At 46.5% G+C, this 9,901-nt stretch overlaps 1 pseudogene; it reads left to right on the forward strand.

The window, feature by feature from the left end:
• Positions 1-790: 790 nt before the first annotated feature.
• Positions 791-2,528, forward strand: LOC120974563 (uncharacterized; annotated as a pseudogene).
• Positions 2,529-9,901: the final 7,373 nt, after the last annotated feature.

Genomic DNA, 9,901 nt, shown 5'->3' on the forward strand with positions numbered 1-9,901 from the left:
AACCTCATTGTAGCGCAGGTCTACAAGAGCTTCGATTGCAGCAAACTAGACCGCCTGAGATGGCGTAGAAGCAAGACCACCCTTAGTAGAAAGAGTGTAAGCGCCGGAAGGGGAACTGTGGTGTAGAGTGACCACATCATAATACTCATACAATGCTCCGGCCAGATGCTCCCGATACACCTAATACTCTGGATCATCACCCTCTGGATAGATTCGTCACCACACGTTCTGATGCAGGTGCGGCGATGTGTACGGTGCTGGCGCAGGATGGTACAAGATCGGAACTGGAGCCATCTACACTCACAACCATCATACGGTTAGTAATAACAACAGATAACTATGCATGCAATGCAGCAACCAATTTCTATGACTACCGGCACTCAGACGAAACTATTTACCATTCCACTAACGCACTAACGGTCTACCGTGTCGTACAATCAGCGCGGCTCTGATACCAAGCGTTGTGGCACCCCGGCTCAGAGCAACCGGTTTTCCTTGCATTGCCAGCCCAGAGATTAAGGCTGTGTTTGGTTGGACAGATTGTCCCAACTTCTGCTTTTTAGAAGCTAAAAGCTAACCAAAGGGATAAATTATCGAAGTAGCTTCTAATAATCTGTAGCTTTTACGTAGTATAAATTTCACAGCTGAGGTACCCCCAACTTTTACAGCTTCTAAACCAACCACTTTCAGCTGTCCCCATAATAATTGATGGTATTTACCCACCAATGCCACTCCCAAGTCATACCTGTTCAATCTCTTCTTCTCAACTCTCGCAAAAGGCAGGAACGAAGCAACAGATCGATCTAGGGTTGGCCGCCGCCACCGCCCGCCAACGCCGCCGGCTCCGGCGATCCTCCGCCGCCGCCTGCTCCGGCGAACCTCCGCTGCCGCCCGCTCCGTTCCAAGGTAAAATTTCTACAACCTCCTCCCTCCTCCATGCTCCTCCCTCCCCTTGCTGTTACCGGCGGCCCAGCTCCGGCCGGCCATCCTCGCCGGCGCACCGACCACTCCTAGTACCCCCAAGTCCCTCCTCCCTCCTCCCTCCTCCCTCCTCCACACTTTATCCATCCTTCGTCTATCCTCCTCCCTGCTCGCCCCTTCCGGCCCACCTGTTCCCGGCGGCCTAGGTCCGTCCGGCCAGCCAGCGGCGCCAGCTCACCGGCCTCAGTCCTCCTAGCCCTCTCCCCAATTCCCTGCTCCCTCCCCCTCTCCTTCCTCCTCACCCTCCCTGTTTAGGTTTCCTTTGAAGTTTTTGCACAATTTTATTTATGTAATGTTTAATTGCTTGTATACATGATATGTACAGAAGTTGAACATGATATACCTATTTTTTGTGTGATGTATAAGCTTGCATGACATGCCATCTAAAAAGACAGCAAACAACATTCACAAAAATTTCTTGTACATAGATATTATGTTTGCTACTTGTCCATACTATTTGAGTACTTGCTGCTATTATGTAATGCATTATTCTTGATACGTGCTTTTCTCATATTGCTTTATTGAAGTATGACTGAGAAGGCGGTGTGGGATGATGCCCATCTCAAGAAACTCATTGAAATATTGAGAGAAGAGGTTGAAAAGGGGAATAGGCCATTAGGTTATTTAAACAAGAGGGGTTGGGAAAATGTTTTGGAGAAATGGGAAGCTAGAACGGGAAAGAAGTATCCCAAGGATAAATTCAAAAACAAGTGGGATGCCATAAAAAATGAGTACACTTGGTTCATGGAGTTGAAAAATGAAGCAACTGGGCTTGGATGGGATGATGCGAAGAGAACCGTTGATTGCTCTAAAGAATGCTGGGATGAACATATCAAGGTAGGACTAGCCATTTTGTTTTTCATTTGGCATGGTTCTATATGGTTGCATTATCTCACTTGTACATTAAAATCCATTTCAGAGATGCCAAGAGAGTACAGGAAAGAAATGCAATCATATGAAGTTCAAAAAACAGGGACCAAAGCACCTTGAAGATTTGCACATCATATTTGACAAAGTACATGTTACTGGGGCTAGTGCTTCTTGTGCTGGAGATATATCTTCTGATGAATCAAGTGATGATAATGCGGTTCCTTTCGAGAAGCCCGATGGTAGTGCTGAAATGAAGTTGGCATCTTCGAAGAAACCAAAACCAAGCAAGAAGCGCAAGCAACCTTCTAACGCAAATGAGGAGAAGGAAGAGAAGAGTCCATTCTTACGATTGTACAAGCAGACATGCGAGAAAATAGAAAGTGGAGTGGAGAAGATAACTTCAAGTGTTGAAGCATCATCCGCTCCTCTCACAAACCATGTTCCCACCATTTCAGAAGTAATGAAGATGGTCAAAGAATGTGGTGTGAAGGAAAAAAACTGCTCTCATGCACACAACCCTCACTCTTATAGTGAAGCCCGAGTTTAGGGAAATCTTCAATGTTCTTGAAACAAAAGAAGGGAGGTTTGATTTTTTGGAGAGGGAGCATGAGAAGGAGATGTTGAAGCACGTGTAGTGAATCATATTTGTTTATGTTATAGACCTATATTTGCTTTCATTGTGGACCAAATTTGGTTATTTGTGGACCATATTTGCTTTTGTTGTGGATGTAATTGCTTTTCTCATGGACCATATTTGCTTATGTTGGTTTACCATATTTATGTTGTGACAAATATTTACTCCTGTTGTTTACCATATTTATGTTGTGAGAAATATGTGCTCGTGTTGTTTTACCTTATTTATGTTGTGAGAAATATTTGCTCGTGTTGTTAACTATATTTATGTTGTGAGAAATATTTGCTTGTGTTGTTTTACAATATTTATGTTGCGAGAAATAATTGCTCGTGTAGTCTGGTCATATTTATGTGATGCCCATGAATATTTTAACATTTTTATATTGTTATGTAGATGGATGCAAGAATGCAAGAAGTGGCCATAAAGGGACAGGAGGGAATTCAACTTCTAGCTGAACTTGCGAATCAGGCTGCTATCATGGGAAACCTAGGTAACCTCTATGTTGAGCGATACTTGAACAAAACATACAGAGTGCCTCAGCAAACAGGACTTCAATGGGTCATGGAGTGTTACGGTCGACCTAGATACTTTTATAAAATGTTTCGAATGGGCAATGATGTTTTCATGGCACTTCGTGATTTGCTTGTCTCTGCATATGGTTTGACGTCAACCACTAATGTTTCATCAATTGAGTCACTGGCCATGTTCTTATGGATTGTTGGAGGCCCTCAATCATTTGCTCAAGCTGAGAACCATTTTGTACGATCACTTTGGACAGTTCATACAAAGTTTAAGGAAGTTTTGTTATGTTTGGGCAAGTTAGCGAAATATAACATCAAACCTAGAGATCCTACTTTTAGGCATGAGCATGAAAAGATTAAGGAAGAGCGTTTCTGGCCTCATTTCAAAGGTGCTATTGGTGCCATAGATGGATCACATGTGCCAGTTTCAGTGCCTGCAGATGATGCGGTTAACCATAGATGTCGACATGGTTTCACATCTCAGAATGTGCTTGCAGTATGTGACTTTGACATGAGGTTTACGTTTGTGGTTGCGGGTTGGCCGGGCTGTGCACATGATACAAGGGTCTTGAATCATGCATTAGCACACTTCCCTTCATTTCCTATACCACCCAAAGGTATAATGTAGTAACTGATGTCATCATTAATTATATTCTTATGTGTGACGCTAACTTTGTGTTCTTTTTCAGGGAAATACTATCTTGTCGACTCTGGGTATCCAAACCGAACGGGATACCTTGCTCCTTTTAAGGGAGTACATACCATCTGCCTGAATTTCGTCTTCGCCGTCATCGTCCACCTGAAGGGAAGTACGAGTTGTTTAACTTTTCACATTCATCCCTTTGAAATGTTGTTGAGCGTGCTTTCGGGGTACTCAAGCAGAAATGGCGCATCTTGAAAGGGGTCCCAAGTTTCTCACCTCGTACACAGAAGCATATCATCATTGCTTGCATGGCATTGCATAATTTCATTCGTGATAGCAAGTTGAGTGACAAAGTTTTTGATAATTGTGATGCCGATGATGAGTATGTACCTCCAGTGCTACGAAAGGAGGTGGCACCAACACAAGCGGATCCCGTTGAAGAAGAGGAGAACGAAGATAGCATGAACAATATTCGTAGTAGGATAGCTGATGCTTGTCTTGCCATGGCAAGATAAGTTAGTTATGTCGATGAAGGTCATCATCATGTGAACCATATGTGTTTTCTCTATGCTCCACGTCTTCCATAATAATATTATGGTGTATCTATCTATTTGGATATATGAAACATCAAACCATAATCGTTGAATTGCATATGTGTTACCTATGAGTCATCTTAATTGTCATAATTTTCCTTTGCAAAATGGACGTTCAATTGCCTACCATATATGTATCACTGCTCTACGGTCAACAAGGAAATTAACATATTTCACTATGGCCTAAGGGGCATCATAGAACATTCACAGCCAAATCTACAGTTTCACAGTTGTTTCAACCAAACGGCTTCCAGCTTTTCCACAGCAGAATGTTCACAGCAGCTTTTTCACAGCTCACAGCTCGCAGCAGCTTTTACAGAATCTGCAGCTCAACCAAACACAGCCTAAGTCTTCTGGCAACACACAACAACATGGTATAGAAACAACCGCTTTATAGATGCTAGCGGATTACACGAGTCTGATATTACATTGAGATAAGAGGCCAAGCGGCACCCACGGTGCGGCTGAACAGTATGTACATTATTTAATGAACATAAAGGGCCCTCGATTACACGAACTACGCGGCAGCGGAAAAACGACGAAGTGGAACTCCATAGCACAGGGACACCAACGTGGACACGGCCTAGACGCAGGAAGCTCTCCGATGTGAAACGACTTGCCTAAAAACTGGCATGACACGCCAGGTCAGTACATTGAATGTACTTGCAAGCTCACAACAAACATAAGCATAATGACAAACAATATCATGACCATTAATCAGGTTAATGCAATGCAAGCAATACTACTAATGCAGTGAAACCAAAATATGCACCGAGTCGCACGAACTCGCTTACCAGACGGGTTTCCTCGTAACCAAACGGTGATCATACCCGGATCACAACTGAAACCAATCACTCATGATCAGCTCATGATCTCCAAATTCATCAGTGCCATCAACAGTTATTTAGTGTGCAAGATTAATTATAAAAGTTAATCCATAGTGTGACTTACTTCCGAGTTGTGCCCATAACCGAGGACGCGGCTATCGATAGATTTAATACACTCTGCAGGGGTAGCGCACTTTACCCACACCACGGAATCCAGGACTCACCCTCCCATTCGGGTGGACCAACGGCATTCCGAGGAAACCCTCCCCTTATCATGACACTCTCCCGGACACTCCGACAAATTCCCTCTCAGGGCTATGTCCTGGGTGGCCCCGTGCCTACCAAAGATACCAACGGCCACCGTCATGGCAAAACGGTCCCAAACGGGGACAAGGTACCATAAAAACAAACGGGCACACAAGGCTATGTCTGCTTACTGGGCCAGGGTATGCACACCCATAGCCTTCCCTCGTTGGAGGCACCGGCGAGAGGCACAACAAAGGATCGAATCAAGACCTCCCACAAGGTAAATGTGGTCGCACTGAGAAAACCCGATTCAGTGGCACCATGACTTGATCAACATCATATTCAAGTTGGACATTATTAACATGTTTAACTTGAATAAAAATTTAAACTACCAAGTCATACGATGCCATGATCATGCAACTACTCGACATGCAAATAATGCAACTCCCTTGCACGGATCAAACTTATCAACATAACGTTCTTGCACTACTCAAGATTAAACTTTACTGGTTCTACCTCAAGTTTTATTATCATGCAATATTTTGACTGACTCATAATTTATATGACAAAATCACTAGGAAGAGAACAATCATTATTTATCATAGCAATATAACTAAAGCAAAATTTTATTCTACTGAACCAAACTAGTCCATGCATTCAACCAATAACTTAAACAAGCAGTTCAAGCATGACAAAATAACTAGCAAGCAATCATATGTATTTAACAAAATTTTAAAATGCATATAATAAATCATATTCAAGTAGAAAAATTCATAGATATTGAAATGACACTATCCAAATGCTTGTGTAGCTTGCCTTAGTGTAGAGGAGGGTCACACTCCTCCTGGTTGCCTTCAAGGCAAGTTCCTTCTTCTGAAAATATTTAAAAACCACAAAACAACATATCAAAAACCATTATTAAAATCACCATGAAATTCTAGACAACAAGGAAAATTCCACCTTTTGGTGTGCTGCTAGAGCTTTCTGAAACAAACACAATGCAAATAGAATCAACTCATTTGGACTTATAGGCTAAAAGTTGAGGCTGGTCAAAGTTTTGGTCAAAATCTGATTAAATTTGAATAATTCAGAAAATCCGGGGTGGTGACGTCGGTGGCATAAAGAGGGATTACGCCTCCACTCGTACCGCTTCGGGCGTGAGTGGTGAGGCTGACGCTAGGCCCCACCCGTTAGGAGAGAGAGAGAGGGAGAGAGAGATCAGAGCGCGGCGGCGCTCCGCCGGAGCTTACGCCGGCGATGAGTGGGTTTGGGGGTAAACCAGAGGGATAGGAATGGAGAGGGGTTCATGGCACACCTGCCCGTACCCATGGCTTGTCGTGGGATGGCCGGAGCTGCTCGCAACTAAGCTCGCAAGCGACGGTGGCGGACGGGGCTTGCCGGAGAGGAAGAAGGCGATGACGAGGGGCGACTCTAGGGGCTCAGCTGCTTCCTGGCGACACCAGAGGATCCCCAACGACGCGCCCGAGAGGTTTCTAGGGCTATAGGGGCTCGGGAGCGAGGTGGCTGGGCTGCGGGGGTCGCCGGCGATCTCTGGTCGGGGGCGACAGCCAGAGGCCTGCACGACCGGGCTACGATTCTCCTAAGTGGTCGTTGTGGGTGTGAGTAGTGGTGTGAGGCTTGGAATCAAGGAGGGGGCGCTATATATAGTCGGAGCGAGAGGGGGTTGCGTGGCGCCACCGGAGTGCTCTTGGAAGCCGGTGAATGGCGACGAAAGGCGCCAGAGGGAGGGGGCAAGGGTTCAGCGTGAAGGCGGGAGCTGTCCACGCTCGCGGACGAGCACAGGAGGCAAGGGGAGAAGAGGACAAGGGCACGAGCGTACTATGCCTTTTGGCCGCGACGTGCCCGTGCTCGCTGTGGCATCTCCGGCGTCGGCGAGGGCCAGCGAGGGGTCAAGGGTGAAGAGTCGGGGCTGGTGGCGCGGTGCGGCAGTCATCGTCGAGCTCTGGCTCGAGCACGCGCCGAACAGAGGCATTGGCGCTACTCAGAGCGCGTGGAGCACCTGCCAGGCCACTTGTCCACACGCGGTCACCACTCTGGCATGGTCAAAACGGCGCCCACGCGCGGCCAAACCATGTCTGGGCTAAAGTCCATGCAGTGTTTAGTCTAGGAGAGCTGAGGACTCATCGCGAGGCCGACCAGATGTGACGCTACCAACTTGGCAAGTTTCTGACCAGGAACTTGGTCGCCAAGTTTGGCTAGCTTCTAGATGGCCATTAGGGCTGATCTCCCGGGGTTAAGGTTTTCTTAGGAGGGTGAAGAGGCTCAAGAAAAATCAGGGCCAAAGGATCAAGGAAAAATGTACTTGCTGTACAAACTGAAATTTTGGGCCAGAAGAGGAATTATTTTCTATAGCAAAAATACTACAAAAAGTCTTGCAATATTTTTTGCTTGGGAGGGTGGGCCATGGTTCAAAGAATATTCAGGAATTATTTCAGATTTTTGGCAGCAATAAAAATGCGGGTTGCTTTGGAGCACTAGGTTCTGAAATGAGTTTCAGAGGGAAAAATTAATATTTTCCTTTATGAAAAATATTCATTTGATTATTTTGAGGATTATTCAGAGAACTAAAGTTGAATGAGGAGTAGATTGGTCACTTGGGTGAAAGTCAAGGGCATGCCCAAGTGACAAGTCCATTTGAATTGATTCCAAAAACTCAAATCCAAAGCAAAGGCAAAACCATGTCCGGAAAAAGAGAGAAGGCAAAAACCAGGTTGTCACACAGGTATGCCAGTTCGCCGGGTCCTGCCGTGCCAGCGACGACCTCTCCGCATGTGGGAGTTTAATCCGGAAGGACCACGGACCCTCCAACACTTATTCGGCACAACGCACAAAGGGATGTGGAAGTTATTCTTCGGGACTCGAAAGCAGTGGCCGGATACAACCGAGGACATTGGCCTTGACTGCAACCATCCGAATACCTCGGTAAGCACTCGGCTCCTCAACATAGTTTCAGTTGATTATCCCATATCAATATTCTGAGAAACCTGCCTTCGGCCAGGCATGGATAATGAAGGCGGAACAAATTAGGTGTTTGGCTCTACTTCCCGAAGACTCAGCTGATCCTGTGTTGGCAAGGATGCTGACCCTGGCGCCGTATCAGGTGCCAGCGAAGGAGGACAAAGAGGAGAGCAAAAAGGCCCAAGGTGGCCTCCACTCTAAAGGTACACCGGACACTATGTCCGGGGAGTCCGGAACTCCCTCTTCTGAAGACAAAGGGGAAGAAAAAGCTGATATCCCTTCTCCCGGTGGGAAGAAAAGGATCGCCTCCGAAGACTTGGAGGTGGAGGCTCCCAAGAGAGGGAAGATGTCCATGTTAGATGGTTCATGTTCGAAAGGCGACGTAGCCGCACAGTTCCTCCATAAGGACATGCCTTTCGCCGAATCGTAAGTGACCAAGGGTATTCTAGATATATGACGTTCTTTTCAGGTTACAAGGGTAACACCTTTAATATATGTTTGCAGTCCGGCCTGCAGTCTTCCTCAACAGTCCTCCTCCTCGGGTGACCTGCTTCCGAAGATGATGGAATGCGAGACGCCTCCACATGCTTCCTCGCCCCTTAGGGCAGACGACTTCGAGGTGTCGTCCCGGAGGGTCTCTCCCGATCATCAAGTGGTGCGGGGGGCAATGAAGGCAGCGCCCTAAGGTGATACTTCGGTCGTCAAGGGTTCGGGGTGTGCAGCCCCTACGGGACCAACAATAAAGGCCCCGGACTATCCGGTTTACAGCTGAAGATGACTCTAGGGTCAAGTGAACATATCCCTTCGAAGGAAGTTCGTACCGCAGCCGCTTCCAGGAATCCGGAGGCGCCGGATACGTTGATAGACATGCTGCAAAATGCGTCCGTCTCAGAGGAACATCGTACCTTAATGGGTACGGTAGTTGAGAGGATTCTGTCCGCAAGAAGCGGATTGAATGAAGCCTTCACGGGCCTACTAAGAGGCTTTGAGGTATGTAATGCAATATCTTAACCACGCTTTACATGCAGAATGCGCCTGTGTATAGATAGTAGCCCCTGAGACTCTGGTCGACTTCCACAAGAAGGCGATCAGAGGATCAAAAAGATATGCTTAGGAAATGACATAATTAACTTGAAAACAGGCTGTTACATCAATGACGACTGCCCACGCTGCGGAAGTTGCAGATTTAAAGCAGAAACTGGAGTCAGCGGATGAGGACATTACTAACAGGAGGCTCGACGAGGCACAAGGTATGTTTTGGGGCAGTCAGTTTATGCATGTATAATAATATGAGCACGAAGCTGAGAATTATATACTGGTGCGTGCATAATTGCAGATGGCGTTGCTACGGTTGAGACCCTTCGGGCTGAACTTGCCCGGGCCAAGGAGCAAGCCCGAGTGAGCCATGCGGCTGTCAACAAGGCAGCTGCTGAGTTAAAGGCCGAACAAGCCGCTCGACGCCAGTGTGAGGAGAGAATATCTACCATGGCGCGAGAGCTGAAGGACGCCACTGGCCAATGTGAATTACTCGAGAAGGATAACAAAGCCAAGGCAGCCGAACTCAACAAGACTTTGCAAAAGGCACGAGAGGCACGATCCGAGTCTAG

Source organism: Aegilops tauschii, chromosome 2 (genome assembly GCF_002575655.3).
Source record: "Aegilops tauschii subsp. strangulata cultivar AL8/78 chromosome 2, Aet v6.0, whole genome shotgun sequence".
Lineage (NCBI taxonomy): Eukaryota > Viridiplantae > Streptophyta > Magnoliopsida > Poales > Poaceae > Aegilops > Aegilops tauschii.